A 23,108-nucleotide genomic window follows, 5' to 3' on the forward strand; every position below is an offset into this window, starting at 1 on the left:
TCTCTTTATGTCTATAAATTTTAATATTTAAAAATTTGTTCAAGTAATCAAACATTTGTCTATTTAACATTAGTGAAAGATCTCAAAGTTAACTAAGGATTTTGGAAATTATGTTTAAGCTCAGGTAATAGAGATAAACATAATTCCTGTTCATATTATGAGTTTATCAGAGAGATGACATTAAAAATTTTATATAGATTTATACGAATTCATCCTTTTTGATAAAGATATTGCTTATGCTAATTTAATTTATAATACTAACTTTCATAATCTTAAATATTTTGTGGAAATGATGATTTACTTAACCCATAAAATTACTTTAGGAAATTTAGACAGCTTAAAATAGTTAAGACTTTTCATGGTAAAATAAAACCAAACTTTGTATAAGGGAGAATATTATGTTAATATTTTTCATACTGTGATAAAACGTGGAAAAGTTTATTTTTGTCAAGGATTCACCTTGATTAGAAATATTATTGGAGCTTCATTTTACTTTGTGTACTTACTTTAAAAACTTTTAAATTTTTGTCTAAAAGTACTGAAGTTCTCTTAGGATTATTGTTTTCCTCCTATGACCTGCATTCCTTTGCTTCTTATCTTGGAACTTAGCAACCAAGGGGCACCGCACAACCCTGTCCTCGTCCTCTCAGGTGCCTTCTTGGAGCCCACCTGGTGGGAAACGAAATGTGTTCTTGGGAGAGGAAAGCCTGGGAGCTTGCTGCGTCTTAGCAAAAGGCTTTCAGGGTGGCTACGTTTGGAGCGTTGTGTAAATGTGCCTCTGTCCTGACCGATAAACTAATCAATCAATCAACATTCTTTGAGACTCCCTTGTCACTCCTCTGTTGTGCCCTCAATGCAACCAGTTATGTTTTTAGTATCCCAAAGGAGCATGGATGGAGAAGTAAATCAGTTCCTTTTTTTAAACCATTTTTAAAAATTGAGGAGGCTTCCAGTCAAGATGGCAGAATAGACAGTCCCCAGTGTCGCTCTCTCCCACAAATCAACCAATTTACAACTATAAAAAAGCAACAACAGCCAAAGCTGGGGCTGCTAGAGCTGAGGGGAAGAGGAGGAGAGACCTATGGAGTGCATGAAGGTGGGAGAAGCCACGATGAGAGAAAGAAAAAATGGCTCTGACCATTTCGTATCATGGCTGCTTTAAGGCTGGAGCTGCTGAGCATGTGGAGCAGAAGCTGGGAAAAGCTGCAGCTGTGCCCTTTGGATGGAGTTGCTTGGAGGAGTCAGAGGAGAAGAGGGCCTTGGTGGCCCCCGGCCAGCAAGACCACTGATAGGCTTTCCGTGGACCCACATAGGAGTGAAGAGCCACAACAACTTAAAAAAAGGAGCCACCCAGAGGCCAGTGAGTCATTGCAAGGGACCAGCGCAGGGCCTGTCCCATGGGAAGTGTTTGCAGCATGGGTGGTGGGGGAGATGGGCCCACCGAGGGAATGCTGGGGCATAGCAAGGACAACTGACCATCATCCCAATCAGCATAGGACCACTCAGAGGAGACTGGTCAAGAATATAGAATTGCATGGGTGCAGTTTGATGAAAAGACTGAGGCCCAGATCAGAGTTTCTACACAACCCAGGTGCAGTGGGTGTCTGGAGAGCTGGAAGTACCTATAAGGTCAACTATTAAAACCTGAGCTGCATAAAAAGCCTTCCCTAGGGAATCAGCAGCAAAGCAGCAATTTAGCCCAACCACAGAGCTCAAGTACTGGTCCCCACACGAAGTTCCCCCCATTTTAGAAGTAAGCAAAGGACAAAAAATTAGTTCCAGCCCAGTGCCTCGGGGCCCAACTGGGGACCTGAGGTATGGAGCCAGGAACGGACCCCCCCCCACACCAGGCACACCACCAGCACCTTGAGGCCTGCCCAGGGTCCTGAGGCTTGGAGCCAGGGACTGGACTACAACCCCAAAACCAAGCACACTGCCAGAGCCAAGGAGCATGCCAAAAACATCACCTGCGTGTGGATGGCCCACTGCAGCCACCACAATAACCACAGCTGTCACAAAAGTGGCTAGACACCACAACTACTGCGAAGATGATCCACCAGTCACTGGAGTGAATTGACACAAGGAGAGTCACCAGCAGAGAAAAAAGAAAAGAAGAGGATGCCTCTCTCCACAAAGCCCATTCCAGAGTCACAGAAGAAGCATCTGCTCTATGATAATATTGAGGGACCTGATCACACCTCTCAGCATTGGACAGATCATCTAGGCAACAAATCAACAGAGTAACCATTACTCTTTCAGAGAGAGAGAAGAAATATAGGGTTATCAGAGGTGAGGTGGGGAGGGAAAGAGGGATGGGGAGAGATTGGACAAGGAGCATAAAGAACAAGTATAATTTGTGACAATATATATGCTAGTAATATTGATTTGATCAACATATGTCAACATTGAACCCCTGAAATATGTATAATCAATTATGATTCAATAAAAATTAAAAAAAAAATAAAAATTGAGATATAATTCTCAAAACATAAAAAAATAAAAATTGAGATATAATTCTCATAACATAAAAAAATAAAAATAAAGCTAAACTCTTCCCCTCTGCCCCTACCGACCCCCTCCCTGCCTTAATTTCCTGAGATGCTGCTTCAGTAAGTGTCTGAAGCTTTCTCAAAGAGCTAGTACATTTAAAGTATAGAAATTCAAATTGTTCTTTATTTTCTGGAAATACTTGATCGCTTATAAATACATTACATGCTTATTAGTCTTTATAAGACAAATGAAACAGGAGTGCTGTTACATTTTAGAGAATTTATAATCAATTTATTAATTTCCACTGGAGGTAGACAAGATAAACCAATATGTTTGCCCTGAAGATATTTCACACTCACACAGTTGAAAAATCTTATCAATTCCTGGGCAAGCTAGAATTTTTAGCTGGATTTCTCTTTATTTTATTGTGGGCTGTTTTCTGTGGTGCTTGTCCAGTCAGATTGTGAGTCAAGGTAAGGACTCAACTCTAAGTTTTATTTTTCTTTATATCTTGACTTGGCTCATTTGGGTATTTCTATGTGCCTATCCATTTTCTTTTGAGAGAGGAGAGAAAAAGTCAGAACACTTTTGTTTTCTCTGGAGATGGTAAAGCACCGGTCAAGGCAGCAGTGACCCTGCCCTGCCCATTCCAACCCATGTCCTGGCTCATCCACACTATTGTTATGAAAATTGAACCCACTACACAAAGCTCTTTCAGGGGTTAGAGCTCTCTGTTTTCAAAGCCATACAAACCAGTTTTATTAATCTGAATCTTTGGGTGCATTTCTTCCCCTTGATGGCAGATCTATATGTTTGGATTATATATCCTGTGGTGTGCACACATTACAGATTTTTATGCCCTATTAATTTCCTAAATTTTGGGCACAGTGAGAGAGCAAGAGAGCAGCAGTGAGTATATTACTGGACACAGATATAGAGAGAAGTACACTTATTTATAAAAAATTTGAAAAGGTTAATTACCTTCCTTTTGTGAAGCTAGACACAAAGAGAACTGGCAACCTCCGGTTCACAACCACAGTCTGGGTCAGCAACAGCCACTGGCTGGTTGCAGCTGGGTAAACGGGAGAACCAGGGATACTCAGTGGATCTCAAAGACACCCTAGTTGGCTGTTCCTGGATCCACAAGCTGCTCTCCAGTAGCTTTTGAACAACTTTTTCTTTTCTTCTTAAGTAATTTTTTCATAACGGTGCATAAAGAAGTCAAACCACAGGGAGACAGCCGGGAGATATCAAATGCTCATGACAAATGAACACAGAGAAACCATCAGATTTCTGTCATCTTCCATTAATCAGAGACCAGATTCCCTGTCATCTGACACTCACAAGAGACCAGATTGTTGGACCACATAATCAAAGTCAACCTTCCAATGAAAGTCATAAAAATGGCGGCCAACATAAACTCATCCAGAAAGAAGACATCAGCAAATAAACAGAACCAAAGCAATAAAGGGAAAGGGAGAGTGGTGTGTGGCCCAAGAGTCTCCCTATAAGCTGGAAAAGACCTGCCTTGACATGGGGTCCCATGGGTGGTGAACCTGCAGTTCAGTTGGCTCTCATGAATGACACCCCAGGGCATCTCAGTAAAACCTCCAGATCACATGTACGTGATTTTTTCTTTTTATGATACTTTAAATTTCCCAAGAATTATCCATGGCCATGCTAATAGATAAAATCCCAGACTAACTTGCTCCTGTCACAGGAAGCAGTATTCAGCTCACTCTTTCAGGAGCATTCTCCAGAACTGTGGTTCCCAGCCTGGATATGGGTTGGAGAATTACTTTCAGCGATCCATCAGCACATACATGAAATTCATACTGGCTGTGAACTAAGTAAATGATAGTCCTCACATGCAAATTAGTCAGTATTTTATAAGGATTTTGTGCTGCTATGATGAACAAAATACAAATTAACTTAGAAACATAGGAATTCATAGTCCCTTTTTTGGTCACTATGTATTTTGACACTCAGTGGATGATAAAATCGATGTGACTTTTCAGGGGCAAGGAGTAAAAGATACTGTGGACATTTTTTACATAAGATCTTCACACATGCATTGAGAGCTTTACAGGGGGAGGGAGGGGCTATCATAAATTTACCTTCATTTTTTTTGTCGTCACCGTGAAGGTAGGGACAGGATGTACCTAGTACTTACTGAGGGTGATGACTCTGAAAAGATAGGATCAGGGGGAGGAGGCTTGATTTTCCTAGGACAAATTTCATGGGAAGAGAGGTAGGTTCCTAGGGAAGAAAAGTGGCCCCTGTTCTTAGTCTTTGAGGTTGCAGAGTCAGGAGCTAGTTCCTGGGGCTTGCTTGGTTGTAGGAGGTGCTGTAGACTAAACTTGTGGTCTCTGGAGGTTTGACCATCTGGGCTCGACCCAAATAGGGTGCAAGAACCCTACGATTAGGGTCGTGTGTTGCCTCTCTTTAAAGACCTGCTGTGAAAGAACTCTCTCTCCACTTAGGGAAGTGGTTTGAAACCCCTAGTTTAAGGAAGAGGCACAGAAAATAGAGAAGAGTAGGAAAAACTCATCAGGAAATGACAGTCTGAGAAGATGGAATAAAATTAATAGAGCTGAATAAATAATGAGAACACACTAATAACTTATAAAGATCTATGCTAATGTTCATGTGAAGGAAATTAAAATACCCAGGGGATATTTGCAAATAGTAATGCTTCCATACAGTCTTGTTTTCCTAATTCATTTTTATATCTCTTTTAGAGAAGTCTGTATTTATGTTTATAATTCATTCTTGGAGCCTAAAAGGTCTAAATTCCTATTGCGTCATCCTAATTTACTTTGCAGCATGGACTTTTTTTTCTATCCTTCTCCCTAGCTCTCTTTTCAGAGTCAAATACTGACTCTTGAAGAGTTCTCTGTGGTCTCGGTGTGTTTTTCCTTCTGAGTTTTTGACCAGACTTACCTATAATGCATTCTATAGGTCAGTAATTCTTCCTGAATTATCCAAGTTGGAGGTGAATCCAAGTGGACACTTAACTCCTTGAGCTAAGGGAAGGGGAAATTTTTTCTGACATCTTGACTAACTCACTGTGTGTATCCAGAGGGGGAAATGGTCTTTACATTTGGAAGATTTTGAAATCCAGGGAAAGCATATTTGGATTGTGGACTATTGGTTTAAATTAAATTGAGAAATGATATGCAAACACTTAAATGTATGCAATTTCGAAGCTAATGAAGCAGTTGATCGCCATGCAATATTTTCTTTTAAACTATTAGAAATGTTAAGTAGTCTAACAGTTTTATGCTGTGCTTGGCTTTCTTTGAGTATGTAAATTATAGGCATTTTAATTTGGGCCACATGATTTTATAGATCTAACTTATTTTCCCTATTATTATATTAATAGAATGTTTTCATTTAATATATAATTTATTCTAAATAGAAGTCTATAAGCAGAGAAAAATATGCTTCTATGGTTTGGTATTTAAAATTGCCTTCAATATCTTTTCTGTGAGAGGGAGGGATGGGAGATAAAGATGGGGCTGGGGAAAGAGTTTTATTATTTTTTTCCCTTAACTTTTTATTTTTAAATAATTATGCATTCACAAGAAAGTGTAAAGAAAGGTACAAGGAGGTTCTGTGTACCCTTCACCCGTCCTTCCCCTGTATTAGCATTTTGTTTAATTGTAGTATAATATAAATGCCAGGAAATTGACATTGGTGCAATCTGTAGAGCTTATTCTGATTTCACCGGTTATCTCATGTGTGTGTATGTTTGCATGCAGTTTTATCATGTGTGGCTCCATGTAATCACCACTACAAGCAAGATTTTTGACTATCCCATCACTATAAGATTTACTTGTGATGTCTCTTTACAGCTATCCTCACACCCTCTCTCTAACACTAACCCCTGACAACCACTCCTCTGTTCTTTCTCACTATAATTATGTTACTTCATAAAAGTTACATAAATGCAATCAGGTGGTATGTATCCTTTTGAGATTGGCTTTTGTCACTTATAATTTCCTTGACTTTTATTCAAGTTGCTGCATGTATCAATAGTCTGTTCCTTTTTATTGCTGAGTAGTATTACATGGTATGTATGTCCCACAGTTTACTTAACCATTCACCCATTGAAAAACATTTGGATAGTTTCCAGGTTTTGGATTTTATGAATAAAATTTCTATGAACATTCATGTATAAGTCTCTGCTTAGAAAATAAGTTTTGATTTTGCTGGGATATATAGTCAAGAGTGTAATTTCTGAGTTGCATGGTAAGTTCACTTTTAGTTTTGAAAGAAAATTGCCAAACTGTTTCCCAGAGTGGCTGTAGCATTTTACATTACCACCAGCAATGTATGAATGATCAGTTTCTCTACACCCTTGCTAGTATTTGGTGTTATCAATATTTTTTATTTTAGCCATCTTGATAGGTATGTAGTGATATGTCATTGTGATTTTAATTTGCATTTCTCTAATAGCTTATGACATTGACCATCTTTTCATGTACTTATTTGCCATATGTATATCCTCTTTGATGAAATGTTTGTGGGTATCTTTTGTCCATTTTTTAATTGGATTGTTTCTTTACTGTTGAATTTTGAGAGTTCTTTATGTGCTGTAGGTATGAATTCTTTGTTAGATATGTAGTTTGCAAATACTACCTTTTTGTCCTCTGCAGGGTCTTTTGCAGAGCCAAAGATTTTAATTTTGTTGAAGTTCAATTTATCAATTTTTCCTTGTGATTTTGATTTGATTACCCTAATGGCTAATGATGTTACAGTTTTTCATGTGCTTAGTGCCCATTTGTTTCTTCTTTGAAGAAATGCCAATTTAAAATTTTGTACATTTAAAAATTGAGTAATATGTCTTTTTATTGTTGATTTGTAAGAGTTCTTTGTGTATCCAGAATACAAGTTCCTTTTCAGATGTATTATTTGCAACTATTTTCTCCCATTCTATTGTCTTTTCATTTTCTTGACAGTGTCCCTGGAAGCACAAAAGTTTTTAATTTCAATGAAGTCCAATTTATCTATTTTTTCCTTTTGTTTCTAGTGCTTTTTGTATCATATCTAAGAAACTATTGCCAAATCCTAGGTCATAAAGAATTATTCCTTTATTTTTTTCTAAGAGTTTTATAGTTGTAGCTTTTATATTTTAAATTAGTTTTTAATGAATGGTGTGATGTAGGGATCCAACTTCATTCTTTTTTATGTGGATATTCAGTTGTCCCAGCAGCAATTGTTGAAAAGACTGTTCTTTCCTCATTGAATTTTCTTGGCAACCTTGTCAAAAATTAATTGGTCATATATGCATGAGTTTGTTTCAGGACTATCAGTTCTATTCCATTGAGCTATATCTCTGTCTTTATGACAATGCCATACTGTTTTGATTACTGTAGCCTTGTAATACGTTTTGAAATCAGGAAGTGTGATTATTCCAATTTTGTTCTTCTTTTCTAAGTTTGTTTAGGTTATTCTGTGTCCCTTTCATTTCCATATGAATGTTAGGATCAATTTGATTTCTGCAACAAAAAAAAAAAATGCACTGAGATTTTGATAAAATTGTCTTGAATTTTCAGATCATTTAACAATATTGTTTTACAATCCATAAAATTGGATGTCTTTCCATTTATTTAGAACTTCTTTAATCTTTTTAATGATGTCTTATAGTTTTCAGTGTACAAATCTTGAACTTCTTTTGTTAAATTTATTCTTAAATATGTTATTGCTTTTGATGCTATAGTAAATGGAATTGTTTTCTTAATTTAATTTTGAATGATTCATTGCTAATGTATAGAAATACAATAAATTTATGCATACCGCTCTTGTACCCTGAAGTTTTTAAAATAGTTTTTGAGCAAATTCCTTAAGATTTTCTATACAAGATCCTGTCAGGGAAGCCCTAACTGATAAGGTGATTTTGAACAGAACATTTCGGTGGGGGAGGGAGGAGTAAGAGCAAAGACCTTGAGATGGTGCATATTTGATAAGCCTTCATGGCACACTGAGGAAGCTGGTGGGGGTAGTGGTGAAGATGTGGATTTTATCCTGGAGAAGATGGGAAGGTACTGGTGGTTGAGAGCAGAATAAGAGCACAAAATAATCCTCTTGACTCTGGAATCATCTTATTCTAGCCACAAGTGAAGCAACCATTTCCATCTCGAATTCTACCACCAGAGCCTCACTGCAGGTTTATGCCACACCCCCAGTGTTCTCCCTGGAGCTCCCCTGAACCTGTAGCATGGGACTCCCTCAGACTCACACATGCACAATGCACCTTGGAGCAACCTTCGATTGTTGAGGGACAGAAGCCAGTGCTCTTTACCCTTCCTGCCCCTGGTGCATGGCTCTGAGATGTGTTAATAATGCTGCTCACACAGTCCCCCGAGGACTAAGCATCAATTGTTTAAGTTACACTTTCTTGTACTGACTCCACCTCTTCCCTGTTTCATGCCTCCCTCACTCTTCTTCCCTGGGGCCACATTCTCAAATAAAACATTCACATGGAAGCCTCTGCCTCATACCTCACCTTCAGGAATGGCAGGCAGGCAGATCTGCATGGGTGTGACTGGGAGGGGGAAGAGCAAGAGGGAAGCAGGCACAGCAGTCAGCACTGAGTCCATTCACCGGGGACAAGTGACAGTGGCTGGGCCGAGAGAGGGCTGTGAGAGGGGGAGGTGGGCTGGGTTGTGGATGTGTTGGAGGGCGAGCCAACAGGGTTGGAGGTGGAACGTCAGAGAGTGATGTCAAGGGTGACCTGAAGTGTCTGGCTGAGCCACGAGGGAATGGGGTTGCCGTTGACATTGAAATACACCAAAATAAAAACACAAAGTAAGAAAAGAAGGCAAAACACAAACCCATATCTAGGTATATACATCAACACACATTCTAAATGTCTCACTTCCTCTTTCGCCTGACCTCAGTGTGTTGCTAGAGATTTTTCTGGGAGAAAACTCCAGGAGCAAGCTGTGCCCTGGATTTGAATTGGGTCTTAGAGACATGATGGCAGCTCCTCACGCTGTGTCCTCCACAGACTCTCTGAGGAGGGCATGTATGAGACACCATGGAGCCCCAGGACACGTGGCTATTTTACTGAGACAGACATTGTCTACAGACATTTCTAAACTGTGATCCTTTTGTCCAATGTCCTGATGAAAACTTGCAATTGACATGGCAAGAAATTCTTTCATTGCTGTGGCATTAACTGAGAAAGCAAGTCGCTCACTGGCCCAAGGCCAAGTTTAGCTGTCAGGTGCACGAAAGCTGTCAGGAGAAGATAATGCATTTTCCTCTCTAGGGAGAAGAGAACACATGTTCTCCTCTTTCATCTGTATCAAAGTTATCAACCTAGCAGTTGTCTGAGCTTAGAAAACTGAGCTTAAAATCCAATGAGCATTTATTGCCTTTTAAATTTTTGGTACAATGATGCATTTTTTATTTTGTTCTGTAACGAGTTAGGTGTCTTTGTTCTGTACCTTGTATATTTAAATTTTCTGTCTTATATGTATTTTGAAATGTTTATATGATATGAATAAAAAGCTATGCTTATACTTAAGTTTAATTATAACAATAGTGTAGATATGGTGTTGGTGAATGATCAATAACAGGTGTGGGGATGAATTGTTTTGCTAGCCAAGAACTGAGACCCAGGGACCATCCTGGAAAATAACAGAATGAGATGTGGCTTCACAGATTTGGTAAAATCCTAAAGACTGGAAATAGAAGGAACCATATGAAGTAGAAAGAATGGAGAGGAAATAGGTAATTTAAATTGGTGTTTTCCTATCCAAAGCATTAGGAACTAAATAGCACCCTGGTAACCCCATTCAGCACAGGGGATAAAGACCAGGCTCTTTTCAATTACTCTTTTTATGTTCAGTGAAGATGCACAGCCTGGCACAGAGAGCCCTGAGGGTTTCAAAAAACATCTTTAAACAAAGATGCTTCAAAGATTCGAGAGAAGCTCCATCGCGTCTCAGGCTCAATTGGATTGCAGAATCTTCAAGGTGGACAAGACCTTCAACATCCTCTGACCTTCCTCCCTCTTTTAATGGTGTTCTGAGGCCAGAGAGGAGTGACTTGTTCAGGTTCCTTCAGCTTGTTAGGGGCAGATCTGGTTCTAGAACTGAGGCCCCCATCAGAGTCCCAGTATCTGGTGATTCAATTGAAGGAACATCAATGAGGTCACTATTTATAGAGGTGTGGTCAGAGTTAAGGGAGGTGCCCAGAAACTAGTGACAGCAGGAAGACATCACCTCCCCTAGGTCTGAAGTAGCCAAGGGAGCACCTAGTCTTTAAAAAGTCCACTGACAGCAGGAGCCTGGAGGGGAGGCTACTTGTCCCTTAATTGTATTGGGACACAGCCACTGTCGGAACTCTGGCACCAAACCAGGGAGGAGAGAAGGAAAAAATACCCCAACCTTGCTCTTTCTCACCCTCCATCTCCTGCTAGTACCATCCACTGGGCAAACCCAACTAGAAGCCTGTCTGCAAGGAGGCCTGGGTGATGCAGTCCAGAGAGCAGGGCAGGGAATGGATCTGTGCTGGGGGCAAATGGAGAATAGTTAGAAGTGCACATCCCCTGGTTTACCATTTAATATTATGCCTTACTCCATCCCCCCACTCAGGAAATTGATTGGTAAGGTGTGTGAAAATGTGAGACGCACCCAAGGAATTAAGTCCAGGGATTAGAAATTAAATAACAATGATCTTTGGAATGCTGCGAATTTTGCAGCCAATCAGTCTTCTCTGTGGTCTTAGCTGCCACCAACTAAAACTCACCATGAAAGTCATGTCAGCTCATTCCCAGACGCTTCTTATACCCAACTCTTCATTAAAAAAAAGTCTTACTATGTCACATTTGTTAATTTTTGTATTTATATATTTATGTATCCCCATTAGGTTTTCATTATTCTTTTTGGGATAAGATGGGTTAAAAACAACAATAAATCAGTGCTTAAATAATCAAGAATAAGACTTTTGCCCATTGTATTTGCCCTGAATTGTACCAGTCTTTACCATTTTTCCTTTTCTTTTTTTGCAATTGTTGTCATAGTGTGTAATGTGCTGGTAATAAGTGTAGTTGATTGCTTTCATTATACCTATTAAATGAGTCTTCTAAAGCATATTATCATCCAGCCGTCTCTACATTTTTCTTGCCTTTCCTACAGCCCTGGTGTTCAAGTGAATTTGTGAGCAGTGCTCTTCATTTATATGGAGTGAGTTTGGTGCAAAATAACATGCCAAAGGTCTAAAGCTAATTGGTTCAGAATTAATTTATTAATGAATGCATTTTTAAAGACTGGAGGTAGATTTAGGTTTATGGAAATTCTCTTGGGTTTTACCCAAAAACTTAGCATTGCAGAAATCATTACCTTTCCTAGTATCTATTATTCCTCTGTCTTTTAGTATTACAACTGCCTCCATGGGTTTTAGTAGTGCACATGGGTACTCCAGTACAGCCAATGTAATTGAGTGACAGTAACGTGTACAACGTCTGGGACATGCCTTTCTGCTGCCTTTTGGAAGTGGTGGTGGCTGGAACAGACCCTGATACAGGGATGGAGGCCTGTGTGAGGTATGAGCTGCTCCACCAGTTTAGATACCTGAGAGCACTCATGGAGCAGAGCTGTACTGTCCACTTGCTGCTGGTCTGTTAGAGAAATTAATTTCTCTCTTATTTGTCCACCTGCTTCTGATATGTTACACAAATGAATTTCTGACTTGTTTGAGCCACTGAATTTTCAAGTCTTTTGTTAATAGTTAGCCTAGAACTTAACTAAAATATCTAGCTACAAAATTATGGTTGAATCAAACACATCTTTTTAGGATATACTTGTAGATGAATATGGCAGAGTGGTACATCAGCAGACCTTTTTTTTTTTTGTGGAGACTTCTAGTATAGTTTCCCCCCCCTCCAATTTGAATACATTTTGGTAAGATTTACTCTCATTTTCCCATAATTCACACAAAGCCTTATTTTCTTACATCCACTGGAGTTACACATTATATCATCCTTCTGGCTCTTGTGGACATTTTAGTTTGTTACCCCTGGGAGCAATCCAAACAAATTTTTTGCAAGTTGAAAACTCTCATTTATTATTCCCATATGATAATAAGTAGATTTTCTTCAGCATTCTACAACCTGGACATGATAACGTAGATGAGATCATATCACTTACTGACATTCACTGGGACCTGAGAATAACTGTTAGAAGTACTGTGCTTCTGGGCTTGTCTTGATATTGGATAACCACTCCAGATCTAGCTTACTCATATTCCTGGCGGAAGCAGATAAGAAAACAAATTTAGTGAGGTTCTTGGAGGGATGAAGGTAAAATGTGTCATAGCCCAGAAAGCAGAAGGGATATCACTTCACTTGATATGACATTTAATGGGACGTACTGGTTAATGGAGACTTAGAACTCAGGTATTTCAGCCCTTTAAACCAGTAAAGTGAAATAAAAAAGTCGATTTTATAGCTAAAAACGAAGGCTTTTTCTTCAAAGCTTCCATTCATCTTGCCTCCTGTCCCAGCATTTTAGGAAGAATTGTGGACTTGGGGAAAACTCTGGTAGAGGCCTTTGGGAACCGCAGGCAGAGAGTGGTTGGCAAGGCCCAGGAGATCTGATGGTTTTATTATGGGAAAGGACGTGGGTAGGGAAAGATCTGGAAGTCTCAGAAGGCTGACCAGGACTTGGTACTAGAAACTGTGAGGTTTGGAAACCAAAGGTCAAAGTGGATCTGAGTCGATGCAAGATATAAAATGAGGCCTCAAGTCTTTGTGGAAATCCAGCCAGAAAGTGGCAATTGGCCTCAAAATGCCAGCACAGCAAACCAAAGTTGTGTGGGATTTTGCGTTGCTTTACAGAGACTAACCTACCTAGAGAGGCTGGAGCAGTTGTGAAATGGGCTGAAAGTTAAAATGGTCTAAAATAGCGTTTCTCAAAATTTGTCCTAGAATCACCAAGGATGTTTGTTAAAAACGCAGATTTTGGGGCTCCCACATAAAATGTAGCCAGGAGCTACATTTTTAATGTGTTCCCCAGGTAATATGAGCGTCGGTAACAAGTACTTGAGAGGAGGTTGACCAGAGAGCACTGATCTGTTTGGAGGCTCTAGGATGTTGTCAACATTTATAAGGCTCCTGATATGTTTCAGGCACATGCTAGCTGTTGGGGATACAGTGGTGAGTATGAACATTACAGTGGGGGACTAGAAAAATAAATGAAGTATTTCAATATAATATGGTAAGTGTTTCTAAAATAGAGGTAGGTGGAAGGGCCTTGGGTAGGGATGATGGGTGAAGGTGCACAGAGCAGGTGATGTTTGAGCAGGGTATTGAAAGATAAAGGGGACTTTTCCTAATGAAGAGGAGCTATTCCCAGCATGCACGGGTGGAGGTGGAAGTGCATGGGATTGGAAAGGGAGTGACTGGTCTGTGATCCCAAGAAGCCAGATCTTGAAAATGGTTCAAGAGTGATGTGCAGAAGAATGTATTCCACTGTCTCAGGGTCATCTGAACAGTAAGTGCCTGGTCAGTCGCTGGAGGATGTGTGGGGTCTCTGGTAGCAGATGCTGTCTTTGACCACGCTTGTTTCTGCCCCATGAGGAGGGTACGAGAGTGAACAAGACAGATGGGCCCTGTTGTCTCAGAGCTGTCAGTTTGGTGGGGGAGAGAGAGTAAACAAATACACAGAATCTTTAGGAAGTGGTAAGGGCTGTGAAGAGAATCAAGTCAGATTTCTCTTTTTGGGAATAAGGTCAGGTAAGTTATTTGGACAACCCTCCCAACGCAGAGATCAAAACCAAGCAAAAGCAAGAACACAGAGAGGCTAGTGGACCAATGGAACTTCTGATCCTTGCAAACTTGAACTTGGGTGGGTAAACCGAGGACAAGCCTCCAGCCTACCTAGGTGGAGATTCTAAGAGGAAGCTCCTCAGGACAGGATGGAACCAGACCTCCTGTGGCTGACATGCTTATCTCAGGTCTTCTGTTTTTATTCAGGTCTTCCTTCTGGCTATCCAATCTCCTGCCAGTAAATCTATTTCTTATTTTTCAACGTGGTCAGCAATGATTTCTGTGCTTTCAACCAAAGATTCCTAATCAGCATGTTCTTTTTCATATTTTCTCTTTTTATTTTGAAATCATTTCAAACTTAAGGAACTCTTGCATAAAAAGTACAAAGAATATATTTTTTTCTTAATCATTTGTAAGTTGCAGACCAGATACTATTACCCTGGAATATTTTGGCATGCATTTGCTACATACTAGAATGTTCTCTCACATAGCCATAGTGCAACCATGAAAATCAGGACATTAATACTGCTATATTACTACCTTCAGACCTATTCAAGTTTCACCAACTATCCTAATAACGTCCTTCATAGCAAAAAATCCAGTCCAAGACCATGTCTTGTATTTACTGTCATGTCTCTAATCTCCTTTAGCCCAAGACAGTTTCCTAGTCTTTCCTTTGCTATCACAACATTGACACTTTGGAAGATTACAGGACTATTTTGAGATTATGTGAATATCTTGTTTCTCATCATATATTTATCTACCAGTTTTAGCATTCACTGGTGCTTCTTGTCTCAATTAATTATTACTATGATAATAGTCATATGGTGATTTTCTAACTCTATCATTACTTCTGCACTTATACATTTATTTACCAGTTGGCATTACAGGGTAAGGAATAGCTTTTTCTATTTATTTATTTATTTATTTATTTATTTAATGGATTCTTATTGTATTCAATGGGTTATAATCTACTGATATCATTATTTATTTGGATGCTCAAATGGTCCCAGATTTGGCCAGTGGGAGCCCCTTCCAGCAGGCTATTGTGTCCTGCTGACACATACCCATTATTCTGTGAGCACTTCCTTGCTTTCTGGCATAACATGCTGCTCCAGACCCAGCTTGTACTTTCCCTGTGCCACCTCTGGAATCAGACATTTTTCTGAGGAGTGCTGGTTCCATTGAATGGGAATGGTGTTTAGAAACCAAGATCTGAACACTGGGTGTGCTCTCTGCTACACACACACATACACACACACACACACACACACAAATATCTAAATTTATTCCTATATCTTGCCATACTGAGACCCATAAGTTCATGGCCATACTTCCAATTTCAAGGCAACACCACATTTGTAACTCCCTTATCCAAAAATAAGAAACTTGGTTCCAATTATCTTTAACATATTTAGTTATTGGATCCACCCTCCATGTGTCTAATCAATCTTCTGTAGCCATCACCTTCTCCCACCCTTGTCCCACGCAGATGGGGTCCTGATCTTCTTTATGCTCTAACTCCCCACTCTGGGCTGCCACTGCCTCCCCCAGTGCATGAACTTTCTCTTACCCTGCTCAGAGTCCAGTGCTCCTCACCGGGCCACCTCTTGACCCCTGTCCTGTGTAGGAGCTCTTTCAGCCACTTAAGCTCCAACATCTGCTATTGGCCATGACAAAAATCCCATCCTCCACACAGATGCCTACCTTGCTTGGCCCACATAATGGTTTTTGTACTGAATTATTTGGAAACGCAGGAAGGTAGAAAGGCAGGAAGCTGATATGTTCTTATTGGATATAATTAGAAAAAGAGTTTACTAGGGAATGGTCATAGAAAAAAGCTGATAAAAGCTGATGGCTGAGGAGTGGATATTGATTTATTGACACCTTGGAAGAAGTCAAGGAAGACAGAAAAAATCCTCAGAACTGCATAATGTGTGTCAGAGGAGAGAGGAGTGAATCATGTGTGAGGGGAGGGGAGGGGAACTGTGGTAGATGTTCTGACATGAGGTTATTATGGATGGAACTAAATCCACATTGTTGAATAGGGGATTGGGAGATATCCAACAAGTAGGCTGAACAGAGGTTACCTAAGATTGTTTTTTCTTAAAAAAAAGCCAGGTAATTCTGGGCCTTTCGGAACATGGCAATTTCCCAGAAGCAGGATTAGGAATTCTGAGTCATAAGACGTATTAATGTGCAAATTTTTATAACAATGCAAAATGAATTTATAATTTCCCATTGAAGCTCCAGAAAAGTATGCAAAAAAAGTTTTTAGTAAGTGAGGAATAGTACATGGAAATTAGTAATACAATACACACTCATTAATTTAAGGTATGTAAAATGTCATCGATATTTTTTGGTTTTGTGTAAACAAAACAAAGACTATCTGTACAAGACTATCTGTAATACTTTATTTCAAGAATAGAAATATTTTTTATTCTTTATTTCAAGAATATAAATAGAAACTATTCATTAAAATTTCCATTGGGTCACTTCCATTTTTATTATTGCTACATTTTTATTTTCTTACTAGTTTCTCAAATGTGAATTCTCCTGCTATGGGATATTTCAGGAATTTAGCCCCAATGCTGGGGAGTGAATATTGTGATAACCGAAAGACCAGTTCCATCTGCCGTAAAGGCCAAAGCCTATAATTCTATGAACTTAACCTCTACACCATCTGATCTTTTGTGGTTCATGCACAGATCTCTCTTTTATCAGTCTTCTCAAGGTTGCCTTCATGTCTCAAGCGAGTCATTAAATCTTAAGCTATTTCTTTAAGGAATCAGTCCTTAACAGTTTTAAGAAATGTAATATGTGCAAAGTGACTTGCTCTCGAAAATCCTATAATGCAGTAAAATCCTAGTAGAACATCTAATAGAAACATGGTTGGTGAATAATTGTCTCTTCTTTCATAGAAGTTAACATTCTTAAAGAATTAACATTTTAATGTTTGTTTCTATTTAAACATTTGACATTAAATTTATACAAAATGGAATTTCTAGCAGGTTAATTTTATGCCATTTTTCTATCTCACGAAAGGAGAGCAGTGCTATTGAAAAAAAAAAGGGAAGAAAGAAAGAAAGAGATTAGCTGCTTAACTATCCCCAGTGACTGGCTAGGAATCAAGATGATATATTCCTAATGAGCAGTTGCTTTATCTCCATTATTTTTCTAGTGAAAGAAAATGTGGAAATATTTTAGCATTTACAGAGCAACTGTTTTAGCCAAAATTATGAGTATTTTATGTTTCACATGGGTATTAAAAAAATCTCTCTACACATGTCTGGAAGTGCTCCAGAGTCTGTAAATCTAAAACTGTTTTAAAAATAAAATTTAAAAAATGCTTCAGAGGACTGTCTAAGAAAAATGAAAATATGATTGCCAAAGAAAAATGTCATATCAACAGATTCAGGAGGAAATTGAGACAATAAATAAAAAAACCTACCTCATGAATTGCAAGAAGATAAAATAGGAGAACCAGAGTTTAGAGAAATGATGCTTCCTTGGCTATGGGTCAAACCACATCACAGACCACACTCCCCTCTGTCTTAAGAAGGATGAAATTTAAGGAAAGGACCTAAGAAACCATGTACTGTAGTTCAGCCCTATGTTACGAAACCCGTGGAAAACAAAGCCCAAAGAAACCGAGGACCTGGTCTGAGGTAAGGAACGCTCAGGGCTGAACTGGTCCCAGAGCCGAGCAAGGGTTCTCAGGCAGCCAGCTTTCCTTCCATCCTTCTGCCTCCTTAGCCAGTCTCTACACTTCTCTGTTATCCCAAAGTATTTTTGGTTTTGGCTTTTTAGACCTATAAAGTATCCTTATTCCGAAGAGATTAAGGCATCATCCTACAATTTTTTAAATTAGTCTTGCTTAACTATAAGCCAGCAGCAGAAATAAATAGTGAAAGGAAGGCCATGGTGGGGGCTGGGTAAGGACTGGAGAGAGTTGGGAGAGGGGGACCAGCCGGGGACATGTGCATGCTGTGTGGCTGGGAGAGAAGGATTCAGAACACGAGAGCTGATGTGTGATGGAGGATGTGTTTTTGCAGACACTGCATACCCTTTCTTATAATTAGTTGGCTTTTATTTAATAAAACATTCTGGCCTTGGTGCATTAGATAATAATGATTGTAATTATAATAGCCAGTGATAAACTTTATGTAAATTGCATACCAATTAAAATTAAAATGCTTGTACAGTGGCATCTTCCTTTTTTAGACTTTCCTTTTTTTTCAAAAATACATGCAGAAAAAAGCAATTTTATCAACAAATGAAGCCAGGGAAGATTAAAAGCTAAGCCAAATGTAGTAACTCTGAATTCCCTTCTGACCTTTATGAGGCCGCAATCAGTATGCACATGTTTTGGATTCTATCTTTTCCTCTTTCCCTTACTTCATATCAGGTTCCCACAGCTGGACAGAGTCCATGAGCTTATATTAGTGCTACTCTGATAGATGCCAATTACAGTTATGTGCCATAATTCCATCAATTTGCACTTGTATTTTTCCAGTTTTCATGATCTATTAATAGCTCTACTATGAATTTTTTTATACAACTCACCTTTGGCCATCTTTTAGGTTAAAAGATGTACTCTGCAAAGTAAAATTGTAGAGTATTATATGAAAATATCTTCTAGTTATTTTTTTCATATTGCAAGATTGCTCTCCAGACTGAAAGCAACTTATAATGATGCTGTGATGTGAATGTGTTCCCCAAAGTGCATGTGCTGGAAACTTAATCTCCAATGCAACCGTGTTGAGAGGTGGGATGTTTAAAAAGTCATCAGGTTGAATTAATGCTATCCTTTTGTGAGTGGGTTAATTATAGTGGGAATGGGTTCTTAATAAAAAGATGAATCTGGCCCTCTTCTCTTGCCCTGGCACACACTCTCTTGCCCTTCAGCACAAAGGCCCTCACCAGATGCCAGCCTCTTAGTCTTGGACTTCACAGCCTCTAGAACTGCGAGAAGTAAATTTATTTTCTTTATAAATTACCCAGTCTCTGATATTCTGTTATAGCAGCACAAAATGGAGATAAATGTCAAAAGTAATAACTTTGTTTTTCCACAGAACCGAGGCTCATTATTTTTGTTTAATAGATGTATAATGTCACTTCCGAGCTTTTAAAATCTGCATTTCTTGAATTGTTACTGAGGCAGGGCATTTTTCACAGTCTGTATTTTTCTTTAACTTGTATTTCTCTTTTCCACTTGTAGAATAAAGTCTTAAATATTTGTACCTAATAATATTTGTACTTAAATAATTTGTACAATTATTTATGTATGTCGAATGCTAAACGTTAGTTATGGTTATCGCATTTTCCCCTTCTTTTGCATTTCTACTCATTTAAATAGATTTTTACCATATTTTGTTTTCATTGTTACATTTATACAAATATTCATCTTTTCTCCAATGATGACTTCAATATTTTCAGTATTTAGAATGGTTTATACTCTCTGCAGCAATTCCATATGCTTTCCCCAATTGTATTTTTATTTTTAATTGCTGAAGTCTTTAAAACCAGCTGGAATTTACTTCAGTATATTATGAGTAATATTGGATATATATTACATGTTTTTTTCAACAAAGATTTACTGTGTCCTTTTTCTAGGCCCAGCCCTGCGAGACATTAGTGTTATTAAGAAAGATGGCATCATAAGGGCTGTTGTAGCCCTCAAGGACATACAGGTGAGTATGCTCAATTACAGAGCAGTGTGTATAGTGTTAGCATGTTAATAAGTAGAGGGTATGGGGGAGTGCCAAGCAGAGTGTTGACCTAAAGGAAGAAACTGAGGCAAAACTATATAAAACAATGAGTTTATTTGGGCCAAGGTTGAGGACTGCATCTCAGGAAAACACAAACTCAAGTTGTCTGGAGTATGTGTTCCAGCTGGTATCAGTTATAGACAGACTTTTAAAGGAAAAAGGAAAAGTTAAGGGGGCAGTTCCAAAGTTGCTTGCCAAAAATTTACATTGGTTCATTAAAATAACATAAGCTACGGATTGGCTGTACATTGTTCTTTGCATCATAAATTCTACAACATTGCAACAAAGAAATAGGGAGGGTCACATTTACAATTTGTGATAACATTTGGGTAATTTAAAACCATTGATGGCAGCACGTAGTCTGGAAACTGCCATTGGAACATGCTTTTTAGCAATTATCCCAGACAAAGGTGAGGGACTGAAGCTCCATGCTCATATCTCTCTTTGCCTATTAGATTTATCAGACCTTGCATTACTTAGATTGCTCTAAGTCACTTTTCTTTTTCAAGAATTACTGCACTTAATCTTACAGAATCAAGTGAAGACTCCTTGAAGAAAGGGGTGTCTAAGCTGAGAACTAGAAATTAAGTAGGAGTTGGCCAAATATCAAAGAAACAGGGAGGAAGACTGTTCCAGGCAAGGGAACAGCAAATACAAAGCTTGTGCTAAGAAGAGCATAACAATTTCAAAGGAAAGTAAGGAAAGTGATCAAGGACTGAGCATGATTTATTTTACTGAAAGTACTTTGAAAAGGAAGCAAAAGTAACCCTGTACTCATCTGCACTTGCTGACTGCCTAAAACAGTGTTTTCAGTATCGCCACATTTTGCTACACTAGAACAATAAAGCACTGGGCTCCTGATACATGTAGCCCGCCTTGTGCAGAAATAAGGCCCTGGAGAAGTGAGGTTCCACTTCTGATCCAAGGGAGCAGAAAAAGAGTGGATGTTCAGAGGCCCATCTTGGCTTTTTTTGTCTCTCTTGAATAAGCTTCTGAAGTTAGGGGATCCCATCCTAGCCCAAGAAGAGTTCTTGCTGCCACGTATCACTGATCATTTCCTTCTTAGCGAGAAAGCCTGGATTCACAGGTGGGAGTATATAGGGTGGACAGATGACTGGTTCCAATATTTTCAAAGAGGCCTCAGAAATAGCCACTTTCTTAAGAACCTGGCACTAAAAGTACTTAATTCAACTGGCTTAAGTGAATGGATCAAGAAGGAATTGGGATATTAGGAATAGGGATTTCGGCATACTGCAAATAATTGAGCACTGACTCTAAGGCCAGGAAAGGTGTAGCAGATTGAGTTATGTCCCCCCAAAAGTCACTGAAGCTTGAATTGTGTCCCTCAAGTTTTATGTATTAGAAACTTGGCCCCACTGTGACTGTTAAGAGGGTGGGAGATCCTATTATGGTAATTGAAAGGTGGATCCTTGAAGAGGTGATTGGATTGTAGGACCGTGCAGTAGTGAATGGTTTAAAAATGGTGGTCAGGGGCGTGGTTCTGAGGGCTTTAAAAGAAGAGAGAAGAAAGTCTCTTTCTCTCTCTACTCTCTGTTTCTCCACCATCTTGCAATGGGTCATTGTTGCCACCACCAGATGGAATTTGGACTTTCTAGCCTCAGAAATTGCGAGCAATAAATTTTTTTTAAAATAAATACACCAGTTCCATGTATTTTGTTATAAGCAACAGAAAAGGACTAATACAAAAGGGTAACATGTTCAATTGATTTTATAGGATTTTCCTTTTAAAAAAATATCCATATCGCGTTGCTGAGACTCATCTGTGTTGTTTACTGCTGCAGTTTATTTGTATTCACAGACGTGTGGTATTCCATTACATGAGTATTTCACAATTTATTATTTATTCGTTCTCTGGTTGATGGGCTTTTAGATTGTTTATAAATGCTTATAACTTGTATTTTCACTTTTGTTAAGGTATCTATTGCTAAATGAATATTTCTAATTTTAATATAATCAGATTTATCAATAGATTCCTTCATAGCACATTTTGTGTGTCTGATATAGGACATTCTTCCCTATCTCAAATCACAAAAAATGCTTACCTTATCTACTAAAAGCTTAAAATTTTGCTTTTAACTTTAAGCACCAAATTCACTTGGAACTGATTTTTTGTTATGGTGAGAGGAAAGGGTTGTATTTCATTTGTTTTTCCATACAGACCACAATTTCCCTAAGATCCATTTATCGAATAGTCATTTCCCCCACTTCCTACAGACCTGCAATCTACCTCTGTTATCCATCAAATTTCTATATATGCAATAATCCTGTTTTGGGTGCTCTATTCTATGTCAACAATTATCTTGTCTATTCATGCACCAATGTTATATTAATTAACTATTGTATCTTTACAATAAATTCTTATATCTGGTTGGAAACTTTTCTTTATTTTTCTTCTTTGGAAATGTCGTGACATTCTTGGCAATTTTACTTTTCCTTATACATTTTGTGCCTTTCCTCCCCTCAGCTGGGCTTTAAGTTTATCCTGATTCTACCCCAGGAGACACTTGTGCCAGCCTGCCCTGAAACTTCTTGTGATTTCTGCAGCATGGAGGATGGATAGATCAGGACAGGAGCAGACTTTCCCTCATTCATCTTCTCATGGACAAGAAGCGAGAGTGTAAATTCGTACAGCCACTCTGGAAAACAGTAAGGTGGTTCCTCTGTGAACTAAAAATTGATCGATCCTGTGACTCAGCTATCTCACTACTGGGTATATACCCAAAGGAAATGAAATCAGTGTGTCAAAAAGACACCTGTGCTCCCATGTTCATTGCAGCACTATTCACAATAGCCAAGAGATGGAATCAATCTAAATGTCCATCAATAGATGAATGGATACAAGAGCTGTGGTATATATATACACAATCGAATGTTACTCATCTATTAGAAAAATGATATCAGGTCATTTGCAGCAACATGGATGGAACTGGAAACCATAATGTTAAGTGAAGTAAGTTAGGCACAGAAAGACAAGTACCACATGATCTCACTCATGTAGAATCTTAAAAGAAAAAAAAAAAGATTCTCATGGAAGTAGTAGAATA

This window comes from Cynocephalus volans, chromosome 6 (assembly GCF_027409185.1).
Source record: "Cynocephalus volans isolate mCynVol1 chromosome 6, mCynVol1.pri, whole genome shotgun sequence".
In the NCBI taxonomy this organism is placed as follows: Eukaryota; Metazoa; Chordata; class Mammalia; order Dermoptera; family Cynocephalidae; genus Cynocephalus; species Cynocephalus volans.